The sequence below is a fragment of the Symphalangus syndactylus genome, chromosome 19 (genome assembly GCF_028878055.3).
Source record: "Symphalangus syndactylus isolate Jambi chromosome 19, NHGRI_mSymSyn1-v2.1_pri, whole genome shotgun sequence".
Taxonomy (NCBI): domain Eukaryota; kingdom Metazoa; phylum Chordata; class Mammalia; order Primates; family Hylobatidae; genus Symphalangus; species Symphalangus syndactylus.
This window is the reverse complement of record NC_072434.2, coordinates 70,470,270-70,490,862: the sequence shown is the minus strand read 5'-3', so window position 1 is coordinate 70,490,862 and position 20,593 is coordinate 70,470,270. Positions and strand designations below refer to the sequence as shown.

General features: G+C 48.6%; 1 protein-coding gene across 2 annotated transcripts in view; it reads left to right on the top strand.

Annotated features, from left to right (window-relative positions):
* SDE2 (SDE2 telomere maintenance homolog) overlaps positions 1–10,637 on the top strand; it is a 44,937-nt gene extending 34,300 nt beyond the window's left edge. The window contains exons 7-9 of one of the 2 annotated variants that reach the window (XR_010114591.1): positions 924–961; positions 1,039–1,268; positions 5,798–10,637. The gene's annotated coding sequence lies outside the window, so the exon portion shown is untranslated. Of the gene's footprint in view, positions 1–923; positions 962–1,038; positions 1,269–4,428 lie in introns of both variants that reach the window. The other variant, XR_010114592.1, reaches the window with a different exon arrangement.
* The last annotated feature ends 9,956 nt before the right edge of the window (positions 10,638–20,593 follow it).

Sequence of the window (20,593 nt, the reverse complement as noted above, 5' to 3'; positions counted from 1 at the left end):
TGCAACCTCTGCCTCCCGGGTTCAAGAGATTCTCCTACCTCAGACTCCCGAGTAGCTGGGATTACAGGGGCTCACCACTATGCCTGCCTAATTTTTGTATTTTTAGTAGAGATGGGGTTTCACCATATTGGTCAGGCTGGTCTCGAACTCCTTACCTCAGGTTATCCGCCCACCTCGGCCTCCCAAAGTGCTAGGATTACAGGCGTGAGCCACTGCGCCCGGACTCTTACTGACTTTTAGGAAGTTTTTCTATATTCTGGATTCAAGTCCTTTGTCAGATATATGAATTATGAATATCTTCTCCCAAGATATATTATATCTTGTATATAATAGGTAACTATCCCCCACCCTTTAATTACCAAGTTTTTGTAAATAAGAATAGCCTAAATCAATACTGCGAGGTCATATTATAGCTATTATACCAGTAACAAAACAAGAAAGCTAATTTTGAAACTTCCCTGTACTGCTGAGGATTCTGGGAAACAAATACTCTCATTTCATTGCTTAAGATTTTTTTTAATTTTTAATTTTATTATTATTATTATTACTACCATTATCATTTTTGAGGCAGAGTCTCACTCTGTCGTCCAGACTGGAGTGCAATGGCGCAATCTCGGCCTACTGCAACCTCCGCCTTCCGGGTTCAAGCGACTCTCGTTCCTTCACCTCCAGATGGGAATACAGGCACCCACCACACCCAGCTAATTTTTGAATTTTTAGTAGAGACAGAGTTTCTCTACTACAGAGAGAGGAGAGGCTGGCCAGGCTGGTCTGGAACTCCTGAGCTCAGGTGATCCGCCCGTCTCGGCCTCCCAAAGAGCTGGGATTACAGGTGTGAGCCACGGTGCCTGGCCGAATTATTATAAAATACATAATTTTTAAACATTTGATAAGCTCTTGCCCTAACCCTTCCTCTCCTACAGGGAATCTCATCGTCGCTGCCTGAATCCTCCGGCTTGACGTAAGTTAGAAGAGCAAGAGTTTTTCCATTAACCAGTTAGGGACTCCGGGCAAGTCCTTTGACCTCTCTGTCCTCAGTTTCTTCATCTGGGAGGACCCTCTGCACCCCCTGGGTTTAGAGAAGAGATGACCGTTCAGCAAAAGCACCTGAAGACAGCGCTACAGATGCACGGTCAGCGCCGTGATTCCCATGTCTGAAGCGACCCCTGCTGGCTGCCGGCCCGGGCTCAGGGTCCACCGAAGCCAGCCTCCAGCCCCTACTTCTGTGCTTCCTGGAGGGCACTGCCCCGGAGCCTGGGCAGCTGCAGGTAGGTGGGTCCTCTGAGTCCATTTTCCCCACTCCTCCCTTTTCCTCTTCTTTCCTCCTCCCCCCACTACAGCCTGGGGTGGGGCAGGGACCCTGAGAGACCTCACACAGTTCTTCCAGGTAACTATACCCCACCCTTGGACATTGCTTGACCACTTCAGTGTGCAAGACCTTTTTCACGAATACTCTTTCACTGGCGTGCTCAGAAGGAAATTTCTTTGAGTGTGTGGGTTTATGAAGACAGCTTACACAGCCAAGAAGTACCTCCTTCAGAAACTAAAAATTCCGGCCAGGCGCTGTGGCTCACGCCTGTAATCCCAGCACTTTGGGGGGCCGAGGCGAGCGGATTACAAGGTCAGGAGTTCGAGACCGGCCTGGTCAACATGGAGAAACCTCATCTCTACTAAAAATACAAAAATTAGCCTGGCATGGTGGCACATGCCTGTAATCCCAGCTACTCGAGAGTCTGAGGCAGGAGAATTGCTTGAACCCGGGAGGTGGAGGTTGCAGTGAGCAGAGATCCCGCCACTGCGCTCCAGCCTGGGTGACAGAGTGAGACTCCATCAAAAAACAAACAAACAAACAAACAAACTAAAAATTCTAAGACGTCCCGAGGGAGGATAGGACTCTTCCCCTAGGCATCCCCTCTAGCTTAAAGTGTGTGGCGGGTGGGGTCTGGACCACAGGTTCTGGTGCCTTGCTTCATTCTCCATCCCCACACTTCATGGAGTTGATGTTCTCACATCTCATGGTTGATCAAATGGAGTGTCCGAGTGGTTAAATAACTTGCCTATGCTTCTAAGTAGGTAGGTTAGGTAGGTTATTGGTGGAATTTATCTGTCGAGACTTCAGAGCTTGTGCATTAAAAATAAAATAGGATAGCCGGGCGCGGTGGCTCACGCTTGTAAACCCAGCACTTTGGGAGGCCAAGGCGGGCGGATCACAAGGTCAGGAGATCGAGACCACGGTGAAAACTCCGTCTCTACTAAAAATCCAAAAAATTAGCCGGGCGTGGTGGCGGGCGCCTGTAGTCCCAGCTACTCGGAGAGGCTGAGGCAGGAGAATGGCATGAACCCGGGAGGCGGAGCTTGCAGTGTGCCGAGATCGCGCCACTGCACTCCAGCCTGGGTGACAGAGCGAGACTCCATCTCAAAAAAAATAAATAAATAAATAAAATAAAATAGGATAAAAATCTTTTTTTCTGATTATTTAAAAAAAAAGCTTTCAGAGATTCTGGAAAATACATAAAGAATATAAAGATGAAGCTAAACATCACCCAGATGTCCTCAACTCAATAATAGTCATTGTTAATATTTTGGTAAATATCCTTGTTTGTTTGCTTTTCTGTGTATATTGACTGAAATCATATATTATGAGTGATGATGTATGTTCCTTTTTGATTTGACATTGCATAGTATGAGCTTTCTTTATGGCATGTAAAATTCTTCCACATGTGGTTTTTAATGACTATATAACAGTTTTCTCTGTGTATGCACCATCATTTGACCTTTCTTGTTTTGTGAGGCATTTGCATTTCTTAATTTTTTTGAAATTGTATAAAATCTTTGCATATTCACCTTTGCCTGAATCTCAGATGATCTCCCTGGGACATTCACAAATAGGCCCTTACTGGTGCTAGTCTATGAATATATATACATATATTTTTTTGAGACGGAGTCTCACTCTGTCACCCAGGCTGGAGTGCACTGGTGTGTTCTCGGCTCACTGCAACCTCTGCCTCCTGGATTCAAGTGATTCTCCTGCCTCAGCCTCCCGAGTAGCTGGGATTACAGGCGTGCCACTATGCCCGGCTAATTTATGCTTGTTTGTTTGTTTGTTTGTTTGTTTTTGAGATGGAGTTTCGCTCTTGTTGTTCAGCCTGGAGTGCAATGGCATGATCTCGGCTCACTGCAACCTCCGCCTCCTGGGTTCAAGCGATGCTCCTGTCTCAGCCTCCCAAGTAGCTGGGATTGCAGGTGCCTGCCACCACGCCCAGCTAATTTTTTGTATTTTTAGTAGAGACAGGATTTCACCATGTTGGCCAAGCTGGTTTCAAACACCTGACCTCAGGTGATTTGCCTGCCTCAGGCTCCCAAAGTGCTGGGATTATAGGTGTGAGCCACCACGCCCAGCCAATTTTTGTATTTTTAGTAAAGACAGGGTTTCACCATGTTGGCCAGGCTGGTCTCAAACTCCTGACTTCAAGTGATCCACCCACCTTGGCCTCCCAAAGTGCTGAGATTACAGGCGTGAGCCACTGTGCCCGGCCATCCCAGTCTTATTTCTTTAGGTGTCCTACGCACTGGTTCATTGACGGTCTTTCAAAGCCAGGTCACGTTAACTGGGGCCAGTGTCCTTTAGGGTGGCAAGAATGCCACTTGCTTTGCAAGCAAGGCTGTGGCTCAGCCCTCCTGCAAGGAGGCGAATAGAGGCAGGTCTGAAGAGATTATACTCGGATTATACCTGTGCGTCCCTGTGCCAGGGCCTTCTCCAGGCCCACTGCTCAGCCGGTGGCAGGGCTGCATCTGTTCGGTCAATGTGGAAGGGCCTCTGACCCCAAAATAAGGAAAATCTGAAATCAGCTGCTCAGTGGGAAGCTAATGGAAATCCACATTAGCATGGCCTGGGCCCAGCCACACTTCATATCCTGTCCACTATCATCCTGTTAACTAAACACTGAGCTCCTCAAGGGTGGGACCCGGGCTTTGTATCCCCAGCTCTGAGGTGGCTGATGATGGATAGGTGCTCAGTAGATGTGGATTGCATGAATGAACTGTGGATGGGATTAGCCTGCTGCCCAGAAGTAGCTCATCTACTAGGATTAGGAGATTGTTTACCCATTAGATTAAGGGGCCAAAGGTGCAGCCTAGACTGGTCAGGGGGTGTGGGTTCAAATATCAGCAGGACACCCTGACCCTGTTGACATGGCAGTCACACTGCAAGGCCTTGAATGAATTAGTTTGTGCGTTTTGGCCTCAGTTTCCCTTCCAAAGTCCTCCATTGTTTTGAGGATAGAAATAGAACACGTGTGACAGCAAGGAGACCCAGCCTGGGTAGATGCAAATGCTGCACACTGAACCTTAAACGGGGATCAGGGAGCCACAGGGTTCCTCGTTCACTCCCATTCTTTTATTTTTTATTTTATCTTATTTTGTTTTTAGAGACGAGGTCTCACTATGTTGGCCAGGCTGACCTTGAACTCCGGGGCTCAAGGATCCTCCCGCCACGGCCTCCAAAAGTGCTGGGATTACAGACGTGAGCTACTGTGCCCAGTTCACTCACATTCTTGGTCCTTCTGAAGAGAGGCGACACCATTTGAAGCTTCAGGGTAGACTTTTTCCCCCTCATCAAAAATGATTTTCTTACAGGGGGCTCTGCTCTTTAGATAGTGCTGCAACCTCTGGGAGGCAGGAATCGAAGCCACTAAGTCCCCTGGGGATCTGCCTGGAAATATCTCTCACTGCCTGAGGCCGGACTCTAGGAAGTTCTAAATTCTCCTCCCACCTTTGATAAATTAAGAAAAAACCACAGTGATGTGGCAAAGGTAGAGGAAGGAAGGGTCCCATCTCCGCTGCTGTGTCTTCATTGACCATGCCTTCCTTCAGAAACCCTTTCCTCTCTCGACTTTTCTCACTTTCCTGCTATTCTCCCAGGCCCCAGCTGGGACCCTCCGCTCTCCCTACGACTGGGCCCAGGTGGGGTCAGTGGGATACTCATCTTGGAGGCAAAGTCTAAGAGGGCACCAAAGAATTCAGTAATCAAGATAAACAATATTTTAGTTTAACATTTTTAAGTGAAAATTAACACCAAAAAATCACGATGAGCAAAATATCAAAATATATATATATATTTTTTGAGGCAGGGTCTCACTCTGTTGCCCAGGCTGGAGTACGGTGGTGCAATCACAGCTCACTGCAGCCTCGACCTCCCCGGGCTCAGGTGATCCTTCCACCTCAGCCTCCCAAGTAGCTGGGACTATAGGCGTGCACCACCATGTCTGGCTAATTGTTTTTGTATTTTTTGTAGAGGTGGGGTTTCACCATGTTGCCAAGGCTGGTCTTGAACTCCTGGGCTCAAGCAATCCCCACCTCAGCCTCCCAAAGTGCTGGGATTACAAGTGTGAGCCACTGTGGCTGGCCCAAACTTTTTTTTTTTGAGACAGAGTTTCACTCTGTCTCCCAGGCTGGAGTGCAGTGGCGTGATCTTGGCTCACTGCAACCTCCACCTCCCAGGTTCAAGCGATCCTCCTGCCTCAGCCCCCTAGTAGATGGGATTACAGGCACACGCCACCATGCCAGGCTAATTTTTGTATATTTAGTAGAGACGGGGTTTTGCCATGTTGGCCAGGCTGGTCTCGAACTCCTGACTTCAGGTGATCCACCTGCCTCGGCCTCCCAAAATGCTGGGAATACAGGTGTGAGCCACTGTGCCCGGCCCCAGACTTTTAAATAAATTCAGAATCAGTCTCTCTCTTTCTGTGACATTTGTTTTTGTGACATCAAGTATTACTTCTGTTTGGACAATTCACAGATTTCTCTTTTAAACACTGACTTCCTCTCTTGAGTAAAAGTTGTGGGTCTGCAGCTGCCTTCTGAAGACCCATGGAGAGGTCCACTCAGGGAGGACCTGATGCCTTCTGCAAAGAGCCAAAGAGGAGCTGAAGCCTTCAGCCAACAGCCATGTGAGTGAATCCTGCAGGTGGATCCTCGGGCCGCAGGTAAGCCTTCAGCCGACTGCAGGCCTAGCCGACATCTTCATGGCAACCTCATGGGAAACCCCGAGCCAGAACCATGCAGCTAAACTGTTTCTGGATTCTTCATCCATAGGAACAGTGAGACAATAAATGCTTGGTGTTTAAGCCACCAAGCCAAGATAATTTGTTACACAGCAATCTTTCTCTGGAGAGGTTCTGGTGGACGTCTCCAAAGGGCTTCATAAGTGTCCTTCTCCTATATTATCTGATGATGGCCTCTTCCCCCCATGGCTCCAGGTACCACCTACATGCTGTGCTGATGTTGCCCAGGGTCATGGTTCCATAACTTCTCCTCCCAGATTTCCCACAGGCTCCTCATCACTCAGACAGAACCTGATGTCTTCTCCCTTGAAATCTGGACCCGCCTCCTCTTACAGGCTGGGAGTCTCCTCTGCCACATCTACTCAGTCCTTGGTCAGCATAGACTCACCTCGTGGATTGCTAGTGGCTTTATCCCATTTGCTACTGCCATGATTCAGGTCCCACAGTTTTTCTTCTGTGTGACTACAGAGGCCACTCCTCCTGGCCTCTTTTCCTCCATTCCACACAAGGCTGCTGAGCGAGCTTTTCAAACCATGACTGTCTCAGAAAACCCACTGTCTTCAGAATAAAGTGGAAACTGCTGATATGGTCCCCCACTCCCGTACCTCTAATGACGGCTAGGTTCAACCAAGACCTCGTTGGCTTGCTACACAGATACATATAAACCAAGCCATGGTGCGTCTGAGGGGCCGGGCTCAGCCAGACTGGTGGTTCCTCATGCTGGGACAATGCAAACAATCGGACCCCTGCTACCCTCCCCACAAGTGTCAGACCAGCCTCGGGCCTTTGCTCCATGGTCCTCAACTGAGGAGAGAATGTGAGCGACCTGTTTAAGGTGACCGTATATATGTTATCTATTTCATACCAATTTTTAGAAAAGGTGGTTCAGTGGCCGGGCACGGTGGCTCACGTTTATAATCCCAGCACTTTGGGAGGCCAAGGCGGGTGGATCACGAGGTCAGGAGTTCAAGACCAGCCTGACCACTAAAAATACAAAAATTAGCCGGGCGCGGTGACACACGCCTGTAATCCCAGCTACTCAGGAGACTGAGGCTGGAGAATCACTTGAACCTGAGAGGCAGAGGTTGCAGTGAGCCAAGATTGGGCCACTGCACTCCAGCCTGGGCAACAGAGTGAGATTCCAACTCAAAAAAAAAAAAAAAGAAAAGGTGGCTTGGGTCACTCCAGTGAGAGCTGCCATCCCCATGGCCTCCAGACGGTCTCCAGACTGCCTTGCAGAGGTCATCCCATCCACCTAGCTGGAGCCTTCCTTTTTCACGGACTCTACAGGTGTTTTGGTAAAGTTTGGGCTCCTACATACAGTCCCCCAATCTGCATACCTCAGAGGTTTCTCCAGGCTCTGGGCACAGGTAGGTGCTCCTTTGTTTAGGGGAGGCTTCCTCAGGACAGAGGGAAGAGGCCACCCAGCCCTGAGGTCAGTACCCCTAGGGAAGCCCAGAAGCTGCCCATCACCCAGATTGAGAAGGGATCTGGGTGATGTCCAAGGTGGCCTCTTGTGCTCACGGCCCCCGTGGACCTCCCAGTGGATAAGGCCTTGATGCATATGCTCCTGTCCATTGCAGTCAGCACATGGCTGAGATTCACAATGGGAGAGCTGCCCAATGGGAGTCTTTGTCCAAGAACAAGTGTTCATTATGATGACTCCCAGCTCTACTTTCTCTATGGTAATAGATGATAGCTTAGGTTGGTCCCCTTTGAAGAACTGACTGTAGAGCAAACAAATACTTGGGGGGAACATAAAATAAGATTATAATTCATATTCTCAGAATGATTCCATAATAAAAAAGAAGCTTTGGACATTTTAATATTACTTGTGAAAATAAAAACCCAAATGTCACAGCCAAGAGGAGACAAGACAACTACATGTAATATAGTGTGATGAATGGGATCCTGGAACAAAAAGTGGACATTAGGTAAAAACTAAGACAATCTGGGTAAAGTGTGGATTTTGTATCAAAATTGCTTCAATGATGATAACAAAGGTACCACACTAATGTAACTGTTAATAATAAACTTATGTGGGATATATGGGAACTATCTGTACCATCTTTGCAATTTTTCTATCAATATGAAATTATTCTAAAATAAAAACTGTTTAAAAAGCAGCAACAGAAGGGGTAAACTATAAAGATATGATATTTCAGAATGTGGGGCCAAGGGCAGAGAAAAACAAAGGAAAGGTGAAATGTAGAGATTCCATCGGTTCTAGATCTAGAGAACAGAGATCACGGAGAGGAGATGAAGAGGGTTGGTAGGATGAGATAGTATTAAAAGAAGACAGGAAAGGCAGAGATTTCCCACAGTTAAAGGACTTCAGGCCCGTCGCAGTGGTTCATGCCTTTAATCCCAGCACTTTGGGAGGCCAAGGCGGGCGAATCACGAGGTCAGGAGTTCGAGACCAGCCGGGCCAACATGGCGAAACCCCGTCTCTACCAAAATACAAAAATTAGCTGGGCATGGTGGCAGACGCCTGTAATCCCAGCTACTTGGGAGGCTGAGGCAGGAGAATTGCTTGAACCCAGAAGGCAGAGGTTGCAGTGAGCTGAGCTCACACCAATGCACTCCAGTCTGGGTGACAGAGCGAGACTCTATCTCAAAAAAAAAAAGAAAAAGGGTAAGGACATGCGGAGATAGGCTCTCTCACACAAATGAATGAGTCTATAAATTGGTGGAAACTTCTTGGAGGGCAATTTGCCAGAATCTGATAACACCGTAAAATATGTACATCCTCTCCCTGGTTCTCAGTATCTACCTTAGAGAAATACCCACCTACAGGTGCACAAAGAGGAATGCTCAAGAACTTTCATTGCAGCATTGTTTGTAACATGGAAAAAAATCTAAAAGTCCATCAAGGGAGTGCTTCTAATTTTTAAGACAATTTAAGCAGAGTCTCACTGTGTTGCCCAGGCTGGTCTTGAACTCCTGGGCTCAAGCCAAAGGAATGCTTCTACACTTTGACATAGTATTCAGCAGTGAAAAGAATGTAATAGAACTTGGTGGGCCACCATGGAAATATCTCTAAGACATCTGTTAAGTGAGAAAAGCAAGTTGCATGGAGTTATGTGCAGTTTGATCCAATTATGTAAAAGAGAAAAGAATGCAAAATATATATTTTATATGTACATATAAGTACCAATTAATAGAAAAAATGTCTCAAAGGATGCATACCAGAATGACAGCAATGATTAATTACCTTGCAAGAGTTTTCAGAGGCTGGGCATGATGGCTCATACCTATAATCTTAGCACTTTGGGAGGCTGAGACAGGAGGATCGCTTGAGCCCAGGAGTTTGAGATCAGCCTGGGCAACATGGAGAGACTACATCTCTACAAAAATAAATTAGCTAGGTGTGGTGGCAGGCACCTCTTGTCCCAGCTATTCAGGAAGCTGAGGTGGGAAGGTTGCTTGAGCTCAGGAGTTTGAGGCTGCAGTGAGCTATGATGACACCACTGCACTCCATCCTGGGTGACAGAGCGAGACCCTGTCTTTAAAAAAAAAAAGAACAAAAAAATGTAAAAAAAGAGTTTGCAGGGAGGCAGGGAAGATGAAGGGGTATTAGAATATGGACGTTTTTGTTTTATCAGGATTGTTTATTTTTATTTATGTATTTATTTATTTAATTATTGAGGCAGAGTCTCGCTCTGTCACCCAGGCTGGAGTACAAGTGGCACGATCTTGGCTCACTGAAACCTCCACCTCCTCTCAGCCTCCCGAGTAGCAGGGATTACAGGCAACCGCCACCACACCCAGCTAATTTTTGTATTTTTAGTAGAAACTGGATTTCACCATGTTGGCCATGCTGGTCTCTAACTCCTGACCTCAGGTGATCCACCCCCCTCGGCCTCCCAAAGTGCTGGGATTACAGGCGTGAGCCACAGTGCCCGGCCTTATCAGGATTGTTTAAATCTTCTACAGTGAAATTTATCTACTTAATCTAAAAATTATATAATGTTGTTAATTGGTGTTTTCAACATGTAAAATCAATTTGTAAATAAAGGACTGAACAGAATGTAAAGGTTGTCAGGCCTGAGAACGCACAGGTAAGGATGTAGCTGGTAGAGGTGGTAGATGAGGGGTGTCTCATTGTCTGGCTTCAGCTGGTGAAACACTGAGACACTCCCTAAAGCTTGGGGAGCAGGAAATAGAGATTTTAGTGTATCGTTTAAATTTGCAAAATTAACAAAAAGAACTGAAATTACCAGTGCACGTATTACAATTGGTGGGGGATAGGGAATGAAATGCCAAGTGAAGGGGAAAGAGCTAAATTCTTGTCTTTCACAACAGGGAGCCAGTAGATATTGTCCAAGTTAAGAATCCTAACTTAGAGTTCAAGGCTAGCCTGGGCAACATGGTGAAACCTTGTCTCTACAAAAAAAAAAACCCACAAAAATTAGGTGGGAGTGGTGGTGTGTGCCTATAGTCCTACCTACTCGGGGGGCTCAGGCGGGAGGATCGCTTGAGCCCAGGAGGCAGAGGTTGCAGTGAGCCGAGATCATGCCACTGTACTCCAGCCTGGGCGACAGAGTGAGACCCTGTCTAAAAATAAAAAATTTAAAAAAGTATTCCTGCCTTGCTTCCTTTTGACAGTTGGAGCGCCTTTTCTTTTTGGGGACCTGCCACTAACTACCTATTTTCTGGCCCAGAAACATTTCTGTCTCTTGGCAACACCTTAGAGTTCCTTAAACACGGACTCTGTGTGTCATTTTTAAAAAGATGGATGGAAGTCACACCATTTCCCTGCACTTCCATCTGCCCGCTCGCCCTTTCCCTCTACTTCCCTGCCTCTGTCTGTCCCGCCCTCTGCCCAGCGGGGGACCTAGGGGGAGGAGCTAAGCAGGGGGCTGGGACGCTGCTGAGCCGGTTGCTGCTCCGCCTAGGCAGAAGAAGCCGGAGCCCCTGGCCTGATTCCACAGCTCTTTCCTTCAGGACCCCTCCCCAGAGTCCCCCCTCAAAAAGGAGCCCCTCAGGCCTGTGGGCTGTGTGGATGCTGGTGGCAAAGCCTGTTGTCCCCTGCCAGCCCTCTTGTCTGCCATTTTCAAGCTACTTTTGCCTTCTGTGCCTCTAGGTCTCCCCTCCCCACTTCTGGGTATGGGGGGAGTGTGTGGATGCCACCTCCTGACTCCTCCTTCTTGCTGCCCTGAAGACCAACCTAGCTTAACTGTCAGCCTTGGAGGGCAGAGTTCACAGCCTAGTGGTGTTCAGAGCTTAAGGTCTTTGCAGGTCTTACACATGGACCTGGTCATTCTACCTTCTTTAGTTCAGGATTCAAAAGATCAGTGGGAGCCCGGGGAGCTCATGGTGCTTCTCCTAAGGTCCAGGGGCTCTGTCCCCAGCTCCTCTCATTGTGGTGGGGGGGATTGCTCTGGGACCCTCTCCCCTTTTAGCTTCTTCCAACTCCCAGCCAAATTTGAAAGCCCTCTTCCTGGCAGCACAGTGTTGAAACTGCCCATCGAGTGGGCATTATGGGTGGACAGAAGCATCCAGTCGGGATGAGCAGCCTGGCCTCTGTGCAGGAGCAGGTTCCTGCAGGTGGGGTCTCCTGACCCAGCCTTGACCAGCCCTGACTTCCTGCTCTGCTTCTCTTCCCTCAACCAGCCCTTCCATTCCTCTCTGCCTCTTGGTTTCAGGGAAAAGCAAAGCCATTTAAAGTGCATAGCACTGTGTATGGCTGGTTCAGACCTTCTGTAAATATTTGTTAAATGGATAAAAGAATGAAGCTAAAAAGAAAAAAAAGGCCAGGCGTGGTGGCTGATGCCTGTAATCCCAGCACTTTGGGAGGCTGAGGTGGGCAGATCACTTGAGGCCAGGAGTTCAAGACCAGCCTGGGCAACATGGTGAAACCCTGTCTCTACTAAAAATACAAAAAACTAGCCTGGCGTGGTGACTCGCACCTATAATCCCAGCTTCTTGGGAGGCTGAGGTACAAGAATCGCTTGAACTTGGAGGCGGAGGTTGCAGTGAGCCAAAATCACACCACTGCACTCCAGCCTGGGCAACAGAGCAAGACTCTGTCTCAAAAAAAAAAAAAATTGCCTCATGCAGTGGCTCACATCTGTAATCCCAACACTTTGGGAGGCCGAGGTGGGTGGATCACCTGAGGCCAGGAGTTTGAGACCTTCCTGGCCAACATGGTGAAACCCCATCTCTACTAAAAATACAAAAAATTAGCCAGGCATGGCGGCACGTGCTTGTAGTCCCAGCTACTCGGGAGGCTGAGGCAGGAGAATTGCTTGAACCCGGGAGGTGGAGGTTGCAGTGAGCCGAGATTGTGCCACTGCACTCCAGCCTGGGCGACAGAGTGAGACTCCATCTCAAAAAAAAAAAGAAAGAAAAAAGAAAAGAAAAAAAGAGGCACAAGTATTCTATTTATTGTTTTGGAGGTAAACCCTCAAAACTGACCGTTGGAGTGGGGAAGGGTGGAGTGGAGGTTATTGCTTACTGCTTTTCACCGTAGACCCTTCTGTGCTATTTGATTTTGTACCAAGACATGTCTTTAATTACATACACCACACGTGCACGCACACACACACACACACACACACACACACACACCCCACTACCCACCCAAAAGGTTCTTTGGAAAACTCATCAGCTCCCACCAGGAACCTCTCAGGGCTCCAAAACCAAGAGGCAGGCCAAATGCTGAAGGGATAGCTTAGGGTTGCATTGCAGAGGAAGCAAAAAGTGTTTCTAGGAGGTGTCAGGGCCGCTTGGTGGCTGGAGTGTCACATTCCCTAATGAACATGCAGGAAGGGGGTCAAACACGCCAGTAGCTTCTCACAAGTGTGGATGGCAAAAGCTCGTTTCCTCTCCACGACAGCTGCAGGGCTGAGCTGTTGATGAAATGCTGAAGCTTCGGAGAAGAGGATCCGCCCCAGCAGGACAGGGCTTATCCCAGGGATTCCAAAATGACCCCATATTCATTATTCTGAATTTTGTTTACTTGGCCCACCTTTCCAGTTATCTGTCAGAATGTGCAAATCCTCCCTCCCTGCTTATCAGCCACACTCTGGAGATTAGGGAAAAGGATAATGACCCTCATTATCAATACCACAGCCCCCACAGTTCCTCTTCCCTGGGCTGGTGAGAACGCTCCCTCTGCTTCATGGACTTAGTACCCATAGCCTAGAAGACATGATCCGAGTCTTTAACATTTTCCATCTAGAACAGGGTGATCCTAAAGAAAGGCCAAGGGAATCCTGTGAGGTCAGGAGAACTGCGTCTCCGAGGGAAGGGAGGTGGTTGAAGATGTGTCCCCACGTGAAATCAGGGCACAGGGGAACAATGTTACTGCATACACAGTGTTATCACACACCTGGGCTTTGGCAAGCTTAGACTGTCCTGGAAGTGCATACAAGATAGAGCGCTGCTTTGGGGAAGCTGACCAGGGGTTAGGTGTCAGAATAGGAGAGACACTTCTTACCGTCTTCACTGTCTGTATTTTTTTTCTTTTTTTCTTTTTCTTTCTTTTTTTTTTTTTGAGACAGGGTCTCGCTCTGTCATCCAGCCTGGAGTGCAGTGGTACGATCTTGGCTCACTGCAACCTCTGCCTCCTGGGCTCAAAGTATCCTCCTGCCTCAGCCTCCTGAGTTGCTAGGACCACAGGTGCATGCCACTACGCATGGCTAATTTTTAAATATTTTGTAGAGATGGGGTCTCAGTATGTTGCCCAGACTGGTCTCAAACTCCTGGACTCAAGCAATCCTCCAGACTTAGCCTCCCAAAGGTCTGGGATTACAGGCGTTGAGCGATCGCACCCAGCCTGTTTTTTCAACTTTAAAGTTGTGTTTGTTGGTTACCAGTTTCCTTAAGTAATACTGGCCTTAATCTGGACTAAAATCTCAAGTCTCAAATTTTCCATTTTAAATTTCTTAGCAAAAAAGCTATGATCCATCTATTCTCTCTCTCTTTTTCTTTCTTTCAGCAAATAGCATTTGAGCACCAGTTATTTTCTATGCACTGTGCTCGGCATAATTACAGGATGGAGTAAGAGGGAACCCCTTTGCTGAGCCTGTGCTGTATGGGAGCACCTGGGCATATCTCTCTATGATGCTAGGAGAAGGTGTCATCCCACTGTGTTCATGAGGGACCAAGGGGCACCCGGAGAACACAGTGATGAGCAAGGCAGCGAGAGGCGGGAGTGGTCAGAACATGACGGGAGGATTTTCATGAAGAAAGTGAGTGTTATGCCGAGGCTTGCCAGATGAGCTTGATTTCAAAGGTGAAGAAGAGATGAAGGGCACGCAGGCATGGGAAAAAGAATGAGCAAAGAGATGAGCATTCAGGGCCTCAGAATGCTGGGGGTGGAGGGCAGTGGCAAGGGCAGGATGTGGGGGTTGGAAAGCCAGGGTGGAACCTGGAGAAGAGCTTCCGGGTAAACTAAGGAGAAGAAACTTCTGTCTGTGATGCGGGGAGTCATGATAGTGGCTTCTGATCAGGGGCAAGATAGGAACTTCTCTGCATGAGCATGGAAATGACAGGCTAAGTGTTCCCACGCACGCACAGGTCAGAATCAGCACCTTGGTCTCCTGCCTCCTATGTCAGGGGTCTTGTAGGAGAAAATTTCCAGAAGTATTGAAGCTGTGGGGAAAGACACAAAGGGGTTTTTTGCAGGAGAGGGAGGCAGAGGGAGTGGAGAAGAAACAAAAATTTAGAGGAAGGTGGAAATAATTACACTTTGATAGATCTATTGACCTACATACTGTTAACTTTGGAGCATTAAATGTTATGATGCTGAGGCCAAGCGCAGTGGCTCACGCCTATAATCCCAGCATTTTGGGAGGCCAAGGTGGGCGGATCATTTGAGGTCAGGAGTTCGAGACCAGCCTGGCCAACATGGTGAAACCTCACCTCCACTAAAAATACAAAAATTAGCCACGCGTAATTGTGGGTGCCCATAGTCCCAACTATTTGGGAGGCTGAGGCAGGAGAATCACTTGAACCCAGGAGGTGGAAGTTGCAGTGAGCCGAGATCGCACCACTGCACTCCTGCCTGGGCAACAGAGTGAGAGTCTATCTCAAAAAAATAAATGAATAAATAAATGTTTTAATGCTGAATTTGCATATAACATGATTATGTTCAGGGTATTTAGAGAGCGAGAAGAGAAACCTCTCTGTTCACCTGTTCTTACTCTCAAATATTCAGAGAAAGCCCAGAAAATACCTCAGGAAAAAATGTTTTTCTAGTTTTTTCCCATTTGTGTTCTTTTCTCTCATCACTGGCAATCAGGAAGTGGAGGAATCATCCAGAAGGGCCAGGTTATAAGTTTAATGGAATGATGGGGTTCTTCTCACCTGAATTCTCCGGCAGCTTCTTTGCCTGCTATTGGCCCCCACCTATCCTCACCCTCCCCTGCTTCTCAAACCTAATGCACATAGAATCTTTAACACTCAGATTCCTGGACACTGCTCCCAGCAAAGTCCATTGAGGAGGCCTGAGTTGGGGTCCAGGAATCTGTATTTACACAGGTTTCTCAGGTGATTCTGGGCAGAAATCACTACCCCCAGAGACTCCCCCACGGAACATCCCCAGACCTGGTGGAAGGTGGGAGGTGCTGGAGCAGTGGGTTGTGGGAAAGCTGTCTGGGGCTGAGAGGAGGTGAGGAACGGGGAGCCCATCCCCAAAGCTCAGGAGCAGTTTGCCTTGTGGCTCCATCATGGCCAAGCTGGGCGGGTGGGATGGCTGGGGCGGATAACACCATATTAGGGAGACAGGAGTGGTCCAGGGGAGGACAGAGCAAGCAGAGAAGTTTGGGTTATCTGAAGGTCATCTGGGTTGGAAGAGACTTCGGTCCTAAGTGCCTCAGTCCTAAACAGCTGGCAGTGCAAAGCATCCATATCCTCACACAGCATCCAGACAATTACACCTAGAGCATCTGCAACATAACATCTCCAAAGAAAAAAAAAAAAGTCTTCACAACATCTTAAAACCCCTAACAATAGAGGTTCAGAAACAGTCTGCATTTTTTTCCACTTTTGAGACAGCTTGGTTAAGTAGTATTCCCTGTTCTCCAAACACCTTCCCTCCCACCAGGACAGAGGAGGCTATTTTACAATTTTTCAAGCCTGACCTGACCCCACAGCCAGTCTCTCCACTCAGACCCTCAGAGGCCCAGCTCCTTCCGCTGCATGACAAAGGGTGGCTGCCCTCCCTCCTGACGACTAATCAGCCCATTGTAAAAGGTTTCCCAATCCACATTCGAGCTCTTCTTTTGGCCGCTAGCTAATTGCCCAATTATTTTATTTCCCCAACAAAACTCTTCAGGCTGCCGGGAATCCACATTTAGGACCCAGGCCTGTATCTTGGGCCTTAGGAGTCTGGGAGATTTGGCCTTTGTCTGTTTGTCTGCTTCTCACGCCTCCTTGCCCCCCACCCAGACCCGACCCTGGGTTGACTGAGTCCCCAGCTTGCCTGGGGCTGACAGGTGACCCTACTGGCTTCAGGGGGTCAGGGCAGGACTGGAAATAGTTTGAGGGCGTGGAAAGAACTTTGGTCTGGGAATGGGAAGACCTGACTTTATGGGGCTGTTGATCATGGATCATCGACTGTGTGTGTTTGGGGAAGTTGTCATCTCTCTGAGCCTCATTTTCTTGTTTCTAAAACCTGGGGGGCAGGAGCATGGCCTGGATAGCCAATTTCAGCGCTAAGCTCTCTCTGATTCTACAAACTAGCAGGTGAAATAAAGAGGGTAAGTCGTCTGGCTGGACAAACCCCTCCATTGGTGCTAAATGTTCCCAGGCTCCTCCACCTAAGGGAGGTCCCCCAACATCAGGAAGGGATCTCAGTTTCCCAATCGTGGGTCACTTGCCTAGGCTACCAGCGGCCCCCAGGGCCACCCTGAGCACTACATCCCAGACACCCATCCCTGCAGGCAGGATCGGTCCTTAGAGAGGCTGGATATTGACTGTGTAGTTTCACTTCCTGTTGAGGGCTCTGCTCTAGCTTTGGTCCTGTGCTGAGAGGCCGATGCAGAAATATCACCAAGACATCTGGGGGAGGCAGGGAATCAAGAAGGTGGGGGGGTCCCTCCAGGGGGAGGCAGGGAATCAAGAAGGTGTGGGGGTGTCCCTCCACTTTGCTATCTTCTCTAGAAATGAGGTTTCAATTTAGCTGGTCTGTTACCCCAGATGTGGAAGGAGCTCCTGAACCCCCGGGGACTTCCAGAGGTTCTCAGCCCTGTGGTGTTTCCTAGCTGGAAGAGAACCTCGAATGGGCATCTGCAGGTCAGGGAAGCAGCAGCAGCAGGGGCCTGGCCTCCCTCAGCCCTGGAACAGCAGGTCCCTGCTGAACCAGAACAGGGGCCTGTGAGGTCTCATTGTGAGTGTCCAGCCTCAGGGAGCTCCCAGTGGGTCTATATGTTGGGGGTTTGGGGAGGGGGTAGTGGCATGCAAGGACAGCCTGGGTGTTATATCCTTGGCACCAGTGATAAGCCACAGGGCTTCCTGTCACCCAGCGGCAAGGGTAGTGGACTATTGCATATTTATGAAACACCAGCCCAGAACGGCTTCCAGAGACTGAGGCCCGCAGGTCCTGGCTTGCCTGTAAATGTGACACTTCTGCACCTTTTGGCCTGACTTAAGACCCAAATGTTTGCATCAAGTAAGTCCTTTCCCTGTTAATCACTTGCAAAGAAAGGCAACAGCTTCTCTTTTGAAGAAAGCTACCCTTGTCACAGAGAGAACAGGAGGTCCTGTTTGGACCGGACACAGTGGTGGGAATTTATATTTCACGGGATGTTCCAGCTATGGGAGATGAGTGCCAAGATGGGATTTGAATTCCTCTTTGTGAATTACACAAATCCCATGGAAATACAGATGGGAGAGAAAAGGAAAGGGAAACAGAGAAGCAGCTGAGGTCATGATTCTATGACCCCAAGGGTCTCTTTCTCCCACCCCGGGGTCAGCTGTTAGGATTTCTGTATTTCCTCTTACCTTGGTTTGTGGACACATGTGACCAAATCACATCTCTTCCTTCCCTTCAGATACCCTGAGCTCTAGCATCTACTATCTGTATGACCTTGGGCTAGTCAGACAACAGTTTTATGCTCAGTTTCTTCATCTATAAAATGGAAATAATAATGGCAACTTCCTCCTCAAGTTATGGTGAGAATAAAGAGTTAACAATAAATATAGAACATTCAGAATAGTGCATGGCCCACAAGCACTATTAGCCATTGTGGTTATTATTTATGCTTATCTGTAGAGATGGGGTCTTGCTACGTTGTCCAGGCTGGTCTCGAACTCCTGGCCTCAAGTGATTCTCCTGCCTTGGCCTCCCAGAGTGCTGAGATTACAGGCGTGAGTCACACCACACTCAGCCCATTATGATTATTATCAGTGTTATTCTTATCCCTCCCCCTTCTCTGACGCTAAACACTCCCCCAACACACACACTACTAAAAGCCCTTCAGACAGCAGTATCATTCTGGGGTGTGCTCTCCCCAGTGAGCTGGTGGACTGGCTCATGCCACCAGCACTCAGCTGGAGCCCAGGTCATTTCCAGACACAGAACAAGGGACAAAAACCTGGAAAGCAGAGGCCAGAGCTGCCCAGAGGCATGGCCTGTCCAAAGCCACAGGTACTGGGGGCAGATTGAGGTGGGAGCCCCCCATGCCTGCTCAAACACACATTTTAGATTGGCTGGGTTCAAATATGAGACTTCCATATACATATACATATGTAAATGCATATGTATATGTATATATATATATATATGGTGGTATGAAGTCCCTGGGCTTTCATCCAAAAGAAATTCCACCTTCGAGCACCAGAAGATTCCCTTTTCCTCTGCCTGAAATGTTTGAGGACAGAAGCAGGGGGATGACATGGAGAAACCTGTCAGTGACACAGCATTCCCACAAAGGGGCCAGAGTGCCCCCATTTAAAAGGTGAAGGGAGATGCCCCTTGCCCGCCAGCCCCCTCAGCCCAGAGTCCTTGTCCTCCTCCACCATCCTTACTCATGAGACAGAACATGGGCAAGTGAGGCTGTGGAGTTTTGGGAAGAGCCTCCCCCTGCACATCCTCAAATCCCCTATGCCAGTGCCAGGAGGAGCTGCCTACAGAGACAGACGCTTCATTTAGCTCCCAAGCCCTTCATTGAGGTTGGCGAGCAGGTCACTTCCCCAGGCAGTACTCTGACGTTGCATCTGCAAGATGCACCTGAAACTGACACCTGCCTCCTAAGGGCTGTGTGAATACACATTCAGAGCTTAGAACAATGACTGGCACATGCACTCAGGAAATGTGTGCTATTATTGTTGTTGATAGTTTTATAAAAAGCCACGACCTGGCCGGGCATCGTGGCTCATGCCTGTAATCCCAGCACTTTGGGAGGCCAAGGCAGGCAGATCATGAGGCCAGGGGATCGAGACCATTCTGGCTAACACGGTGAAACCCCATCTCTACTAAAAATACAAAAACTTGGCTGGGTGTGGCATGCACCTGTAGTCCCAGCTACTTGGGAGGCCGAGGCAGGAGAATCGCTTGAACCCAGGAGGCAGAGGTTGCAGTGAGCCTAGATCACGCCATTGCACTCTAGCCTGGGTGACAGAGCAAGGCTACGTCTAAAAAAAAAAAAAAAGCCACGACCCTGTGAATGCAGATTTCAGGCGGATAATAATGATAGCAAACCCTTACAGAGCGTTTAGCTGTCATTAGACACTGGGTGAAACATCCTGCATGTATTAATGCATTTAATCTTCACACTAACCCTATGAAGACCTTATGGTCATCACCCTCTTTCTATAGATGAGGAAACTGAGGCACTGAGAAATTAACTAACTTGCTAGCAGGTCAAACAGTTAGCAGATGGCAATTCTCATGTTTGAACACGGCCAGTCTAAAACGTGTGTTTGAGGAGACGCAGGGGGGCTCCCACCTCAATCTGCCCCCAGTACCTGTGGCTTTGGACAGGCCATGCCTCTGGGCAGCTCTGGCCTCTGCTTTCTAAGTTCCTGTCCCTCGTCTGTGTCTGGAAATGACCTGGGCTCCAGCGGAGTGCTGGTGGCATGAACCGGCCAGCCAGGTCACTGGGGAGAGCACACCCCAGAATAATTCTGCTGTCTGAAGGGAGGACTCCTGTGCTGTGGTCATGTGACTGCAAAGGCACTTGCTGAAATTGCTGTTCCTGGGACTCCTAAAGACAGTAGAGCTGCCAGATTTGTGTCTAGACAGAGGATGTCATGGGGAGAGGGCAAGGACGGTGAGACAACCCTGAGGGACCCCTGGTGCGGGGAGAGGCAGGGGGTGTGCAAGGAGTGTAGGTTGGAGGGAGATGACAAAGGGGCTTCTGTGAACGTGGCCAGAACCAGCAGGAAGGCAGAATCCTTCCCGCCCTTCCTTTATGATTCGCAAACCTGGACCCAGCCCAGCCTCCAGAAGAGACTTTAAGTGATTTAAGCAGCTGGGTAGCAGGACTTTGTTTTTCACAGAATAGACTCACTTTTTCATAGAACAGGCCTGGAGTAAGGCCAGGAAAATTCAACAGGCACTAAAAATGTTGTCAAGCTGC